This window comes from Notechis scutatus, chromosome 8 (assembly GCF_049901735.1).
Source record: "Notechis scutatus isolate UNSWTSFEM ecotype Mainland chromosome 8, rNotScu1.2, whole genome shotgun sequence".
In the NCBI taxonomy this organism is placed as follows: Eukaryota; Metazoa; Chordata; class Lepidosauria; order Squamata; family Elapidae; genus Notechis; species Notechis scutatus.
In genome coordinates this window covers 8,564,933-8,581,830 of record NC_142016.1, presented here as the reverse complement: position 1 = coordinate 8,581,830, position 16,898 = coordinate 8,564,933, and positions in this window count along the sequence as shown.

Here is a 16,898-nt window from a genome sequence, read left to right as displayed (position 1 = left end):
AGGATTCCAAAGCTGACACACAGCCACTCTGAAGTTTTCTCAATGTAAGAAGAAGAGAGGTGTGATAACAGGAAGAGGCATACCTATCTTCTGGTGGAAATTGTTTTGAAACAGAAATGGCCTCAATCACAAACAAAAGACCTTGGGCATTCTAGTTTTGTTATAAAGAAAAAAGAGGCAGTGGCTCTATCACCAGATATTCTTGCCCTTGTCAGAAAAATGTAGTTCCAAGATTTTTTAAGAGAAAGCTATGTCAAGCAACAAAACTTTATTACAGTGGTTTCAACTCACTTCACGCCCAGTTAAGCATGGAGTCCCTTTAGGCAAATGGTTAACCTAGTTGCTGTGTTAACCAATTTTCTGGCCTTACTCAAAACATTAACTAAATGGGTTGGATTCACAGAGCATGCAAAACCAGAGGAAATCAAATCAAGGTTAAACTAACCCAACTTAGCAGGTGGAATGGATACTGCTGTTAGTTTTAATTGGCCTGGATGGACAAGTTGAATTAATATCATCTTTGTGAGCATCATGTAGCAATGTAAGTCAAAGCCAAAATGAGATTTGGGTATTTTTTTTTATCCAGTCTTATCTCCACAACATCATATTTAACCGTCATACAGCTTATCCATTTCACCTTAATCTATTATGTATATGTGAACACAGTCATTGTGTTTTGCTAACTCAGGGCCTTGTGTAAACACATCCACTGTCTCTCTCAGCTTCACAATTTCCAGAGGGGACATAGCTGCAATTCCCACCAAACCCAGGCAGCGTGACCAAGTCGCCTTGGCTTCATTCTTATTTCCCCAGGACCTTGAAAAATTAACTTGTAAAAAATCACTAGTACAATGTGTCTTTTTCAAGGCAAAAAGCTTTTATAAGCCTCTCTTGATTCCTCTCCATGCTCTAAGTCCAACCTCCAAACTTTTATAAAAATGAACTCCTAAAGAAGTCACAATGCTTCCTAAAGCCAGCCACAGGAGAGAAGGACATGGCCAATTTAGACCGCTTCTGGAGACATCTCCATCAGTGGTGGGATTCAAATATTTTTACTACCAGTTCTGGTTCTGTGGGCCTGGCTTGGTGCGCATGGCAGGGGAAGGATACTGTAAAATCTCCATTCCTTCCCCACTCCTGGGGGAAGGTTACTGCAAAATCCCATTCTCTCCCCACTCCACTAACCTGCTTTCCAGCTCCCTTCTCCTGTGCAGGGCAACCAAAGAAGACCCAGCCACCTGAGACTTAGGAGGCAGAGAATAGATGGGGTCGGAACCAGTCAGAGGTAGCATTTGCCGGTTCTCCAAACTACTCAAAATTTCTGCTACTGGTTCTCCAGAACTGGTCAGAACCTGCTGAATACCACCTCTGATCTCTATGTAGTCTTAAAGGAGTAAGTCCACCTTTAAAACTTCAGTTTTTGCCTTTGCTCAGTTGCTTCCTTGGTTTGGGAGTAGAAGGGCTAATATCAATCTGAGCAACCCCAATCTTAGCTACAAACAGAATAGTGCCAGACGTTCCATGAGTCCTGTGGGAAAGTTTAGTAATATAACTGTAGGCCTTCTGATTTTGTAGCCAAGAAACCCAAAGCTAAAATAACTCTATACAACATGACAATTTGGAGACCTTAAAGTAAGTGCTTGTTTTAAAAAGACAGATTTCAATAGAAGCCCTGAGCTGGGCTTATTCAGGAAAATAAATTTAGAAATTAAAAGAAAAAATTCCAGAAAGCAGCGACAAACCACTTCTGAAATGTACCAAGGAAATGTGTAGAAACAGTTATGTTTACATACTCTCCACCTCAGCATGAAGGATATTTTATACTTACTTAAGTGGTAAACTCTGGCTTATCTTGAAAAACAAGTAAAGTAGGATCTGATTCTCAGTCTCCAGGTCATAGTTGTCTCAAATGTATTTTTTTTCTTCAAAAGGCAGCTGGTCTGGTTTTTCACTGAGGAGGAAGAAGAAAACGTTTCACTTCTCATCCAAGATGCTTCATCAGTTCTGAGGGCAGGGGGATCCTTCCATCCATCCTTCCATCCCCCCCACCGTCAGAACTGATGAAGCATCTTGGATGAGAAGTGAAACATTTTCTTCTTCTTCCTCAAGAAAAAAACAACAACCCAGTCACCTTTTGAAGAAAAAAACACTTTTAGGATTTGATTGGTAATGGAATAGGAGACCATCATGGAATCCTCAAAAAAGGCAGTGACAAACCATTTCTGTATTGATATGAGAAAACTTCCTGGATGGGTCTATGAGGTCACCAGGGCTCTAGTTCAGTTTCAAGGTGAATTAGTGTTGTTATTCTAAAAAAGAATATAAGTGGAAAGTGGCATCCAGATCAGTGGTGGGATTCAATTTTTTTTACTACCGGTTCTGTGGGCCTGGCTTGGTGGCTGTGGCAGGGGAGGGATACTGTAAAATCTCCAGTCAGAGGTGGTATTTGCCGGTTCTCCGAACTACTCAAAATTTCTGCTACCGGTTCTCCAGAACTGGTCAGAACCTGCTGAATCCCACCTCTGATCCAGATGTTGTACTATGAACCTCAATAACAATCAATAATGACACAATGACACAAGATCCTAGCTTAGTTACTGAAAGTCCAACCAGGCAAACACTAGATAGTGTGACCCAAAGCCATTATTGATGTTGAGTAAGAAATTCTATATCAGACATGCTGACCTTCAGGACAACTAGGACCTCTTCTGGTGCAAGAGCTCAGTATCAGCCAATGAATGGGCTACTGAACTCATCTGGTCTTTCTAGAAAATTAAGGCAGCCAGTGGTCAAGTGACCAGCAAGGGTAAAAAAAAGGGGGTCAGTTGAAAAAAAATTCAAGCAAGCATTTCAGTCCGAATTCTAAAAATAGGGGGCTTCAAAACAGAATATATGACTTTTGGAGAAAAACAGAGATTAAGAAACTGATGAATAAACAAGGATATATTCTTAGAACAAAAGCTTTTATGCAGAGGTGGTATTCAGCAGGTTCTGACCAGTTCTGGAGAACCAGTAGCAGAAATTTTGAGTAGTTTGGAGAACCAGCAAATACCACCTCTGACTGGCCCCGCCCCCATCTATTCTCCACCTCCCGAGTCCCTGCTGATTGGCTGAGTCTTCTTTGGTTGCCCTGCACAGGAGAGCGAAGCTGGAAAGCAGGTTAGTGGGGTGGGGAGGGAATGGGGATTTTGCAGTAACCTTCCCCTGGAGTGGTATGGGAATGGAGATTTTACAGTATCCTTCTCCTGCCACGCCCACCAAGCCACGCCCACAGAACCAGTAGTAAAAATTTTTGAATCCCACCACTGCATTTATGGGTTCTGTACTGTATGAATTGGAAAAAAAAACAGCTGCAAATATGAATAACATTGATAACAAGACAAATGGATAACATCAAACAAATGAACTTTTGGAAAAGCAACATCACATTTATTAACTTCGGAGAGATAAAACAGTGATGATGAAAGATATGAAAATGTTCAATAAAAGAATGTTGAACACCAGCTCTCTGGCAGACAGATGGAATTCAAAAAAATGAATGACTGAACATGTAAAACAGTGGCCCCCAACCTTTTTTGAACCAGGGACCGGTTTCACGATTATTTATTCTTCCACGGACTGGTACCTGAGTAACGCGAGACTCCACTGCCATTGGGATGGCTCTTCGTTCGAAGCCGCCCCCCCCTTCGATGAAACTAAGGCGCGAGCACCCAAATGCCGCTTTCCAACCGAAAACCCAGAAGCAACCGAAAACCTGGAAGCGCCATCAAAACAAGATAGCGGCGCCCAAGCTTTGCGGCCCGGTAAAAAATGATCCACGGACCGGTACCGGTCCGGGGACCAGTGGTTGGGGACCCCTGATGTAAAAGACATACTTAAACTATAGGGAAAGACTTCCAGTCTTGAAAAGTAGAAAGAAGAAAAGTAGAAAGAGTCAAAAGATGCAAGTTTTGGAGGTAGAAAATATTGAAACATATACATGGGATGAAATTACAGTAATCAACTAATTTATTAGGCCTTCAAAAATAAGAATGCAACATTGAGGTGCATTGCTATAAAACAAAAGGAAGAAAATCAATCACTAAAATAGAAAAGTCTATTGGAAAATGAATTAATGAATTCCAAGCTGATATTTGAAGAACTTGAAAAAATTGATTCAGAAACAATAGCAAGATTTCACAGGGGGGAAAAAACCCCAAAGAATCAAAGAAATCTCAAAAGAATTAAAACAAGAAGTCATGGCTGTTTTAAAGAAAATTAAACAATATGAATTTTGACAAAATCAGCAGTTTTTGAACAAATCAGCATTTGCTTTATAAAAGCATTGCTGGGAAATATGACAAATACACTGTAGATGCTTGCCCCGATAAAGATGAAACATTATAATTTTGGACTAACATCTGGGATAACACAAAGTAACATAATAAAGATGCAACATGGATAAAAGAGATTGAGAAGAAAGAACATTGGCTCGGTCAAAATGGATGATATGGTCATAACATCTGAAATTTTTAAAAAGAAAACAAACAAGGTTTAAAATTGGAATGCATCAGGAAATGTGAAGTTTACATCAATTTTGGCTTAAATATCTGACAATATTCTAAGAAAGATTGGCTATCTATAATTGGAAAAGTGGAAGAATGGATGACAATTGGTAGAATATTCTAATAATAAAAGACAGAAACAAGGGCATAACTGCAAGCAACTGTTTTTTATTTATTTTATTTTTATTTATTTATTTTTATTTGTCAATCACTTACAAGATAATAGGTATAAGTATATACATAGTTATGAATACATGAAATGGGTACATATAAGAAAAATAAAAGAAACAATAGGACAGGGACAGTAGGCACGTTGGTGCGCTTATGCACGCCCCCTACAGACCTCTTAGGAAAGGGGTGAGGTCAATAGTAGACAGTCAGATCATTAGAGATGAGTACTCCAAGATCCTTGAGTTTGGATCATCAACAAGGTCTTGACTATTCAGCTTGTATTTTGTTTTCTGATTTTTTTTGCCAATATGTAAGACAGAGCATTTATTTGTTGAGATTTGAAGTTGCCATGTGATTGACCATTCTGATATATAGTCAAGACCTTTTTGAAGGTTAGCAGTATTGTCTGTGGTGTTGAACAGCTTTACATCATCAGCGAAGAGAACGCAGTTGCTCTTAATATGATCACAGAGGTCATTTATGTAGAGTATGAAGAGAGTTGGTCCTAGAACACTGCCTTGAGGGGACACCACTGTTGACAGGTACAGAATTTGATAGGACGCTCTCAATATTGACCATTTGTTGCCTGTTTGACAGGAATGCTTCTATCCAGTTATGCAGTTGTCCAGAGATACCATAAGATTTTAGTTTTAGGGAGTTTCCGGTTTGTCGGCTTCGCGAGCGGCAGGGATTTGCGAAGCTGCGTGATCCCTGCCGCGCTAGCCGTTTTTGGGGCTCCGACCCAGACGGGTACGGAGCTAGGCTGCCCTGCAGGGGCAGCTGAAGGTAGGGGGATCCGGAGAAGGGTTTGGGGGTGTTGCAGACCCCCTCCCCGGCCGGCAGAACCCCCTTTTCCCAGGACGGTGCAGCGGCGGTCCGTAATGGCCGCCACAAAGAAGCTGGCAGCCGGGTAAGAATGCGCAGGAGGAAGTGGAGAAAGTGCTTGAGAGGAGAAAGTCTTTCTTGGTTCCTAGGACTCTAAGACATATTTAACAAAATTCCTGAAAAGTATGACTTTCTGAATGATACCTTCGAGAAGAGGAAAAAAGCGGCAGTTTAATGGTGCTGAAAGGATAGCTTACCCTCTTTTTTTACGGAATAAAAAGTGAACATTAAGAAACCTATTTTTTTTAGGTGAAAACTGGCTCTAAGCGGTGAGTGGGAAAAGAGAGGACTAAAAAAAAAATATTTGTATGCTAAGACCTTGTTGGAGGAGATGCCTTAAGGATTGAAAGACTAAAATATATTGCAATAAGATTTTAAGAAACAGATTTGGACTTTCTTTTTCTTTAATTGATACTACCCCAGGAGGAGAGAGTGGGAACTCTGTCTTGGTTTGGACTGACTGAGAACTTTGGGATTGTCTTATTTTTCCTTTGGAATATTCTGGCTGTTGTAAGAGAAAAGAAAAGAAAAGATTTATAATGGCTTCTTCTATCGAGGAACTGAGAAAAGATTATGAGCAAGCAAAACAAAATGGTAAAGCTGGTTTGAAAGAAGCTTTCCTTTTTTTAGAAATGGCGCTTATTAATTATCAACAAACATTGCAACAGATGAAGACAGCAGAAGAAGAACAAAGAGAGGAAGCCATCTTTAATAAATCTCAGAACTCGACCAAGAGGGAAGGAAGAGGAAAAAGAAGAGAAATAAAGGACTTAAGATTTAAAAAAACATTTAAGAAAGGGAAAAACAAGGTGCAAAATCAATATAAGGATGGTAAACAAAAGGGAAGAGGAATACGACAGAGAAGGGAAGCCAGTAAGGCAGAGGCTAGAAGAAGTGGGGCTAGAAAGGTTTGTTGGGGGAAGAAAGAAAGGAAAAGGTGGAGAAAAGCTACAAAGTTTTGAAATTAAATGAGAAAAAGAAATTTTTTTAGGGATAAAGGATAAGTATAATTTCTTCAAAGAGATTTTGCAAGGTACATAAGATGATATTGTAGTATTGTATCAGAAATAGAAAATTTAAATGGCTTGAGAGTTGATAAGAGATTAAAATGTTGGAATGTTAATAATGATTGGTTTGAAAATATAATATGAGGGGAGATTTAGAATATTAAACTTTAATTAAAGAGTTTATTAAGATTATGGTATTGATGTTATTATAAAACTTTCATTATAGTATTTTGTTTTTAATATTTAAATCTATTGCTTAACTATGTATTTAATTGTTTTAGATGTATTATTCAGTTAGAATGTACCAAGCAAAATCGGATTGGGTAGTTTAAAGATTAATTTGATTAATTTAGTGGGGAGATAGAAAGGCATCATACTCTGATTAGTGATTTCAGGAGAAATTTCTTTCTTTTAAAAGGAATGAGACAAAAGTATAATAGAGAATGGACAAAAGATATAAATATAATGACTCAAATTAAGATGATTAATTAAGATAGAATCAAGAAGAGTGAAATATGTGGAGAAGTTAATATAGAAGACTTAGAATGGTAAATAAAATAAGTAATAATATGTAAGATGAGCCTGAATATAATTGAAGTCCATGAAAAGAGAGATACCTGGGTCCAAGTTACTTTCCAAAAAGATCTTTTTTATGTTTTGTGTGTTGTGTGATTATGTTGTTTTTTTGGGGGGGAAAATTAATAAAACCTTGTAGAAATATAGAATGAGAATAATGGTAACTAAGTCAGAAAGAAGTAGATGAAATAATAATAATAAAATTGAATAAGAGTGAAGAGAAATAAAGGGAAATTGGATAAGAGGTTTTTGTACGTTTATATGGAAATGGTTTAAAACAGAATTATAGTTTATCTGACTTGTTAAATTTATAATGGAAAAAGGTTTAAACATGTAATGGATAATGATGACTTGTGTGTTATAAAAAAAAAAAAAGATTTTAGTTTTAGGAATAGTTTGTCGTGTACCACTGAATCAAAGGCTTTACAGAAGTCTATGTATATTGCATCTATTGCTTTGCCCTGATTGAGTTGTGTCGTTCATATGTTTTTGCAGTGTAAGAGTTGCAGATTACAGGATAGTTTTTTTCTGAAACCAAATTGTTTATTGGAGAGTAGGTTATTTGTCTCTAAGTGGAGGATAATGGATTGGTTAATAATTGATTCCATGACTTTACAGGTGATGCAGCATAAGGAGATTGGTCTGTAATTTTCAACTAGGCTGGGGTCTCCCTTTTTGAAGATGGGGATAACTACAAACTAATCACTTGTGAACAATACTTGGGCAGTTCACTGATACATTGGCACTTTCCATTTTGAATTATAGCTTCAAAAATGTATGGTACCTGCCTGAACAAAAAAGATAACTGCCAAAAAAGGAACAAAAATAAATAAATTGCTAATTGATAAAATTATACTAAAAACCTCAAGCAAGGAAAAACCAACTTTAAAATAATTTGGGTGGATTATAAAAAGAGGTGGGATTCTCTTCCACATACAGTAGCAAATATATAAATGTTTGCAAATATTCGTCATAAGTACAAACTTTCAGAATTTTGTAACAGAAGTTATGAAAAACTAGATAGTTGCAAAGAAATAGGAAATACAAACATCAGTAGAGGTTTTTTTTAGTTTTTTCCAATGCTTTTTAACTATCTTGGTGATATCCTTTACTCGTGTCCTGAATAAAACAGGATTGTCAAAAGAAAGTGGGAAAGGATGACTAGAAGGTTACGTGGAAATCAAAACTGAAACTGGACCCTTACTTAAAATAAACAAAATGATATTACAGCTAAAAATGAGAATATCACACAATCTTAGCTCACAGAGGAAAACCAGAAATATTTTACAATACCACAGTCAGTCAGATAACATCTTACAGGGTGAAATAAAAAACCAGTTCGGAAAATTTAAAATGAATGAAAAAAATATAAATTCAAAGTTAAATGAGAATACAACCAAATGAATGAAAAAATTATAAATTCAAAGTTAAATGAGAATACAACCAAAGCTATAAACACGGGACGATACCAAGAATCATGTATACTGCTGATATAGAATAAGCTGGACACAGGTTGAATTGAACAATTCAGAAAAACCCACCATTGTGCATTGAATCCATAAAATGATGTTGATTGATTATATTTAATCAATTATATTTAACCTAAAGTATACTTTTACTTACACTTAAAATGATGGTTTACTAATACCAGAGAAACATTGTTTAAATGATTATATCAGGACACACAAAGAAAAAAATGCTCACTGCCACTTGCAAAGAAAGAAAATATCCTAAAAGTAGCAGTAGTAAAGAATGACTACACAAACGAATTGCAAGTACAGGTAGTCCTCGACTTACAACGGTTCATTTAGTGACTTTCAAAATTACAACATCACTGAAAAAAATGTGACTTGTGACGATTTTTCAGTTACGACCTTTGCAGCATCCCCATGATCATGGAATCAAAATTCAGCTGCTGGCAACTGGTTCATATTTTTGACCGTTGCTGTATCCCGGGGTCATGTTTACGACCATCTCACAAGCAAAGTCACTAGAGGAAACACAATTCGCTTAACAACCAGGTTACTAACTTATCAACTTCAGTGATGTACTTAACAACCATAGCAAGAAAAGTCATAGAATGGGGCAAAACTCACTTAACAAATGTCTCACTTAACCACAGAAATTTTGGTCTCCATTGTGGTTGTAAACAGAAGACTACCTGTAGTCCTCAGCTTATGACCATAATGGGACCAGAATTTCTGTTACTAAGCAAAGTAGTTGTTCATTAAGTCATGCCTAATATTATAATCTTTTTTGCCATGGTTGGTATTGCAAAAGTTGTTCAGAAAATTGGAGAAACAAACAATTACATGACCAGAGCATAAAAGAAAATAAAACAGACAAATCCAAGAATTAGCACGGAGGAAACAGAAGGATTATTGTCACAAACAAATGTGAAGAAATTAAGTTTGCTCCACAGCAAATTTTGTGAAGAAAAAGATGAAACTATAACACATAATTAGTGGATGTTACAAAATTGCTCAGAAGGACTAAAAACAACACCACAACAGAGTAAGACATTATAATTCTTTGGCATCTGAGCTGAAATTATAATTTTAGAGTTTTCAGAATAATCCTAAAAAAAAATGATTGAAATACTATGGGATTTTCACATACAAATGGATCACCATCTAGAATACAAAACACCAGATTTAACAATAGTTGAAAAGGAGATATTAATCTTTGTAGACATGGCAGTACTCAAAAACAGCAGAATGGAGGAAAACGATTTGGAGGGAAAATCCAAAATATAGAGATCTAACTCTAATAGTAGGAGTAGACTGTGGAGAGGATCTCCAAAATCATCCTGTTATTTGTGTTTTAAGTGGAAGAACAAACAGATTAAGCAAGTTTTCATGGAAACGAAATGTTTCCAATATATAAGCGTGGACTTTAAAAAGTATTTTGCAGTCACCTGTTTGTACCTGACAACCACAGTTCACAAGCTGTGCATGTGGTATGCTGGAAAGCTGCAGAGGATTAAGAAGACCGCAGGATATTTTACTCTGCAATAAATAGAATTGTTGGTGAATCTGCTATGGTGCCCTGGTGCACAAATTGGGAATCACCAGGGATGCTGTGATCCAAAGCCAAGAATGTTTGGGAACTCTGTAATTCATTTGTACAGTCATTCTTTATTTCTGCTACTTTTAGGATATTTTCTTTCTTTGCAAGTGGCAGTGAGCATTTTTTTTCTTTTGTGTGCCCTGAGGTAATCATTTAATCAATGTTTCTCCGGTATTATCTTAGTAAACTGTCATTTTAAGGGTAACATTAATGAATAATTCTTAGATTCCAGCCTAGAACTCACATTTTTTTTAAAAAGCACCAGTCAAAAATGGATTGTTCTTTTTACTATGTTAATCCAGGGGTGGGATTCAAATTTTTTAACAACCAGTTCTGTGGGCATGGCTTAGTTGGTGGGTGTGACTTGGTGGTCATGTGACTGGGTGGACATGGCTTGGTGGTCATGTTATTGGCTGGGTGTGACCAACTCAACATCACTCACATCGAGGCACGCATCTCCTCGCCTGGCCTCTCATGACTGTGGGGATGCTGCAACAGTCATAAGTGTGAAAAATGGTCATAAACCACTTTTTTCAGTGCCATTTTAACTTTGAATGGTCACTCCACACAAGCAAAGGACCAGCAAAGGAGGGGGAAAAAACTCCAGAGAAGTTCCTGAGACAGGAAGTCTAGTCCTGCCAAGAATGTGATAAGGGTTAATGGAGAGGCAGTTTCTGTAAGCAACACCAGAATGTTTCCTTCCTGCCTTCCTTACAGGATTAGGCCAGTAATTTCTTCTAACAACCGGTTCTCCAAACTGCTTAGAATGTTAACAACCGGTTCTCCCAATAGGTGCGAACCTGTAGAATCCCACCCCTGTGTTAATCCTTAATGAAAGGAGTAGTAATAACAATAAGGTCACATGCAAGTTATTATGCTGTTAGCAAACCTCAGCCTCTACAAGCCTCTTGCATTTATTCTGCAATAATTTCCCATCATATTCATGTAGTGAGAAAATCATTTTTCTTTATCAAAGCTAAGAGGAAATATATACTGTATGGATAACTGTAGGGTGTCAGTTTAGCTCAAATTTTATCAAATGGCACAACCTAATTTAACAAAATGGTAGGAAATACATTACATAACATTATGTGATTATGGGGATGCTGCTACTGTTACAAGTGCAAGGACCATTCAGAAGACAGCTTTTTCAGTGTAACTTTGAACAGTCAGTAAGAGAATGGTTGTAAGTAGAGAACTACCTGCACTCTAATTCTGCTTCTTTCCCACCCAAATGGATCCCAGCCTTCATCCTTCATAGTCTATAATTCTGTTCCCCCCTTCATGTATGTATGTATGTATGTATGTATGTATGTATGTATGTATGTATTTATGTATGTATGTATGTATGTATGTATGTACCATAAGTATGGATGCATGTATGTATGCTTTTCTCCCTCACCCTCCACATAGTCGTCTTCTTCTTCTTCTTCTTCTTCTTCTTCTTCTTCTTCTTCTTCTTCTTCTTCTTCTTCTTCTTCTTCTTCTTCTTCTTCTTCTTCTTCTTCTTCTTCTTCTCCTCCTCCTCCTCCTCCTCCTCCTCCTCCTCCTCCTCCTCCTCCTCCTCCTCCTCCTCCTCCTCCTTCTTTAATTATTAAGAGGATCAGGGTGGGAAGCAGCCTCCCTTTGGCTGCAGCCTCCGATGGCTGATTTTGAAGCCGTCAGGGAGAAGGAAGGCTGCCCTTCTCCATTTGCGGAAACATGGCCTTTTAGCAATTATAGCAACATTCCGCCCTCAATTCGTACTTCCTGGTGACAAGTTTGTTTCCATTAAGTTGTTTGGGCCAGGGAGTAAATGGATCTCTGTGGAGCAGCGGCTGAAATAGTTTGGTAAATTCTCTCTGCATGGGTGAAATTCCCGGCGCTACCAGGGGTTATTATCTCTGTACAGGAACTAACAATATCCTTTTCGTTGAGACGCTAATTCAGACAATGTGTTCAGACCAAAAGCCAGGCAGAGAGGGGGAAGAGTGGGGGAGGAACTTGGCTGCTCAGGGAACCTTTGAAAATTTGCGGAACAGAACGAAGCTCAAGGAAACTCACAGCTGATTCATTTTCCTGTATTTCCTCCTCTACCCCTTAAAAGCCAAATGAGGCTGCATCTAATCTCTTTCAGTCTTATGAATAAGGATGGCCTTGCTGGATAAAAACAGAATCGGTCTGAAGCTTGCCATCTTACTCAATTTGTTCAGTCCGCTCTTACTTAATTTTGCCATCTTGCTTTCATTCTTTTTTCCTTAGCAGAGATTACACATTATTTATCCTTAGCGGGTATTTCTTTATGGCTTAAAGGAGAAATCTCAGTTGACTAATAAATACTGAAATAAACAAACATGCCACTAGGGTGTTCCTGTCATGCACAGAGGGGAAAATTGGATGGCACTTTAAAAGTCAAAGTCATAAAACCATAAACTTTTCTGGACTGTTTGGAAACTGAGCAGTTTATTTAAGAGGTTTTTTTTAAAAACGGTACCCTAAGGCTTCTTATGAAAGCCAGTTGGATGTAGTGGTGAAGGCACCAGGCTAAAAACCAGGAGTATGTGAATTCTAGTTCTTAGTCCCAAAGCTAGCTGGGTGACTTTGGGCCAATCTTTCTGTCTTAGTCCTAGGATGTAGGCAAGGGCGAGGCCACTCCTGAAATCTTGCCATGAAAACTGCAGGGACCTGTCCAAGCATTTGCTGTGAGTCAACACTAACTTTAAACAGAGAGACCAAATAAATAACAAAATGGCTTCTTTCTGGAGAAGTCAATGTGTTTGGCAATGCCATGAAAATGGGACCAGATGCAAATTATCCAGGAAGCAAAGAGACAACATAGATGAATTCATCAGAATTTCCCTGGGAAAAAGTAAAACTCTCCCATCAGAATTCTCAAAGGCATGATTCTGCGTCCCATGAAAGCAGGTTTTTTTGCTATCTTGAGCCAGCCAAGTGACGCTGCTAATATTCTGTCCCAAAGCCTAAAGTCTGTGCAGCTTTGGATAGGAAGAAACTGGCTGGCTAATCCTATAACCAAGACCAAGGTGCTGGAGATTTTAGTCTCCCAGCTAGATCTGGTTCTTTTCATCTTTAATATTGGGGCAACCTGGGATTCTTCTTGGATTCATGTGTCCTGCTTGAAGAATAGATGGCAGCTGTGCCACAAAAAAAGCTATTATGCAGTTCCATCTTGTGCACTAGTTGCACCCCTTCCTGGAGCAGCAGGCCTTTCAGATAGTTACTCAATGCTTCTAGACACTTTGCCTCATGACTACTGCAATGCATTCCATAGGGAGATACCCTTGAACACCATCCAGAAGTTTGCTTGGTCTAGAATGCTGCAGCAGTGCAGCCATGATGGGCATGATTTGTTGTGCCCATGGAACATTACCACTTCATGAGATGTAATGATTGCCAGTGTGATCCAGGTGCAATTCAAGGTGCTAGTTATCACTTATAAGAGCCGCTTTGGCAGAGTGGTTAAGATACTGGTCTAGAAACCAGGAGACGGTGAGTTCTAGTCCTGTTTTAGGCATGAAAGCCAGCTGGGTGACTTTGGGTCAGTTCCTCTCTCTCAGCCCAACTGACCTCACAGGGCTGTGGGGAAAATAGGAGAAGTGAATATTATGAGCCACTTGCCAAGCATCTGAAGTTTGATCTCACAACGGTGAGGATGCTGCAAAAGTCGTAAGTGTGAAAAACAGTCATAAGTCACTTTGTCAGTGCTGTTGTAGCTTCAAAAGGTCACTAAATGAACTGTTGTAAGTTGAGGACTACACTGTACTACTTGTTTGCTGCCTTGCGTTACTTATAAAGTAATAAAGGCAGGGTAAAAAAAGTATATAATAAATAATAAAGTATAAAGTTCTTACATAGGTTAGGTTGACCAACTACCTATCCCCCATGGTTTCTGCCTTCCTGGGAAGAGCTGGCATACTTGATACCTTATAGATCCCTTCAAATAAAGAATGGTATCCATCAGGACCCAAACATCAGGATTCTTTGTCTTGATGCTCATTCTTTGAAATGAGATTTCCCCCCAGAGATCCATCTGGATCCCACCTGATGGAATTCCAGAAGGCCTTGAAAGGTTGATTGTTCTTCCCAGCCTTGGAATAATTCCTCTGTGTTAAGCTCTGAGCCTTCAAGAGTTGTTGGAGTTGGGCAGTATTTAAATCCAGATAAATAACCTTGTTTGAGATCTGACATTGGAACTTTTCAGTGAAGTATGATGGGGAGAAAACTCTACAAACGTGTGCTTATTTACTTAAAATAATATCAGTAAACTGCCAAATGTGACGGGCAATTCTATGAAAACCATGCTACCTTTTGGAAAAGTGCAAACCCCAAAATATGCCTGGCTTTGGAGAATATGCACAGGAATATATACAAAGTTCAGTATGAAAAATTTTCTCAAGCTCAATAAACCAAATGGGGAAGGTTAAAAAAGACCAAAAAATTTGAGAAAAACTGACATCGATGGTACAGGTAGTCTTCAACTTACAACTGTTCATTTAGCGACCGTTTGAAGTTACAATGGCACTGAAAAAAGAGACATGACCCCTTTTCACACTTACAACCATTATAGTATCCCCATGCTCACATGATCAAAATTCAGATGCTTGGCAATTGACTCATATCTATGACGGTTGCAGGGTCCCCGCAGTCAATGGGGAAGCCACTTAACAACGGTGTTTATTAGTGTAACTGCAGTGATGCATTTAACTGTAGCAAGAAAGATTGGAAAATGGGACAAACCTCACTTAACAAATGTCTCACTTAGTAACTGGGCTTGATTGTAGTCATAAGTCAAGGACAACTTGTATAGGTAGTCCTCGATTTACAACAGTTCATTTAGCGACCATTCAAAGTTACATTGGCATGAAAAAAGCGACTTATGACCCTTTTTCACACTTACGACCTTTGTAGCAGCCCCATGATCATGTGATCAAAATTCAGATGCTTGGTAAAGATCATATTTATGACCACTGCTGTGTCCAAAGGTCATGGGATCCCCTTTCATAAGCATCAATGAGAAAGCCAGGTTCACTTAACAACCGTGTTAGTAACTTATCAACTGTAGAGCAATTAACTTAACAAATGTGGCAAGAGTGGTCGTACAATGGGGCAAAACTCACTTAACAAATATCTCGCTTAACAACATAAATTTTGGGCTCAATTGTGGTCATTAGCCGAAGACTATCTGTTTTGGCTTATCCCTAACCGAAGTAAAAGCACTTACAACAGGTAAGATCAATGCAACCTTGAGTCCTAAGTCCCTTTCTGTGATGATCCTGTGTTTTTCCCTCTAAATTCTTCAAGCAGAATTGAGCATCCCCTACCTGTGTGTTCTACCCAGTCAGAAATACAGAAAATAAAGCTTCCCCCTTCTGCTTTGTTAGAGTATTGAGCCTTAAAACCACAATTTCCATACAGCTGGAGGGTGCAGCAAGAATGCTTTTAAATTTGTTTTGTCCTAAACCACAAATTAACTAAGCGAGCCAAAGCTAAAGCTGCATAAACTACTCAGAACAATAAACAAATAGTTTCATTTCTTTCCTTGCAATCAACATGGAAAAGCTTGATAGAATCTAAAATATGCAAAAAGAAAAGATATAATGACATCTAGTCGATCTGATTTGTTACTCAAAGGGCAGTGAGATAGTCGTCTCTCCTACTATGAGCAGGGAGCTTCCTAGGAGCCCAGAGATACGAGAGGATCGCTCCCAGAGAGGCTTCATGTAGTCGGTGGCCCATTTGCAGGTCTCAATATTTAATTATGGCTTCTTTCTTGCAACTGTTTTTGCAGATTATTTTATATTCTTTTATCTTTAATACATCCCCCTGCAGCTTTAAGGCTTAATGCCCAGGGGCTTTGGACTTTAACTCTAATAGTGTAAATCATTCAGGACCAGAAAGGAAGAGCATCTATTTTTAAATAAACAACATCATACCAAAGCAGAAAGTGCCCCTGAGCATAGACAAAGTAACTTTCCTTACTCAAGGAGAAGTGACCAATGGAATCAAATTATACAATTTTGTTATCTTCATGGATGTCCATCAACCGAGTTCTGGGTAATCTTAAAGAACCGGTATTCAACTTAAAAGCTGTCATAGCTTTGGATCTCAGAAGAGGTATTATTTGTTGACACTGCTCTATACAAATTTGGAAAACCATATCCACCATATTTCTCTAATCACAAAAGTTACGAAGAGTGTCAAAAAAAACACCATGTCCAACCCCACTTTTCCCTGAACTAACAGGTAGCAATATCTGAACAATCTTGTCTGTGGTCAGAAAATAAATAGAGTTAGTTCTGATTAGTACTTGATTGGACCAGTTATAGGACTTTATGTATCTTTCTTATATATAAAAATATAGTAAGGGAATTTAAAAAGCAAGCAAAGAAATCAGAAAATGGCAATATAAAAGAAGAGTTGATTTTGAGGAAGATATCAAGAACAGGTCTTTGAGAGGGAAGAAAAGAGAGTTAAAGACAAATGATTATACAGTCAGAAATAAAAAGAAGTGTGAAAAAGTATGTGGCTGGATGTAGGAGATGACCAGGTCTAGCCTGAATAGAGGCAGAGGTGGGATTCTACCAGTTCGCACCTATTCACTAGAACGGTTGTTAACATTCTAAGCAGTTTGGAGAACCGGTTGTTA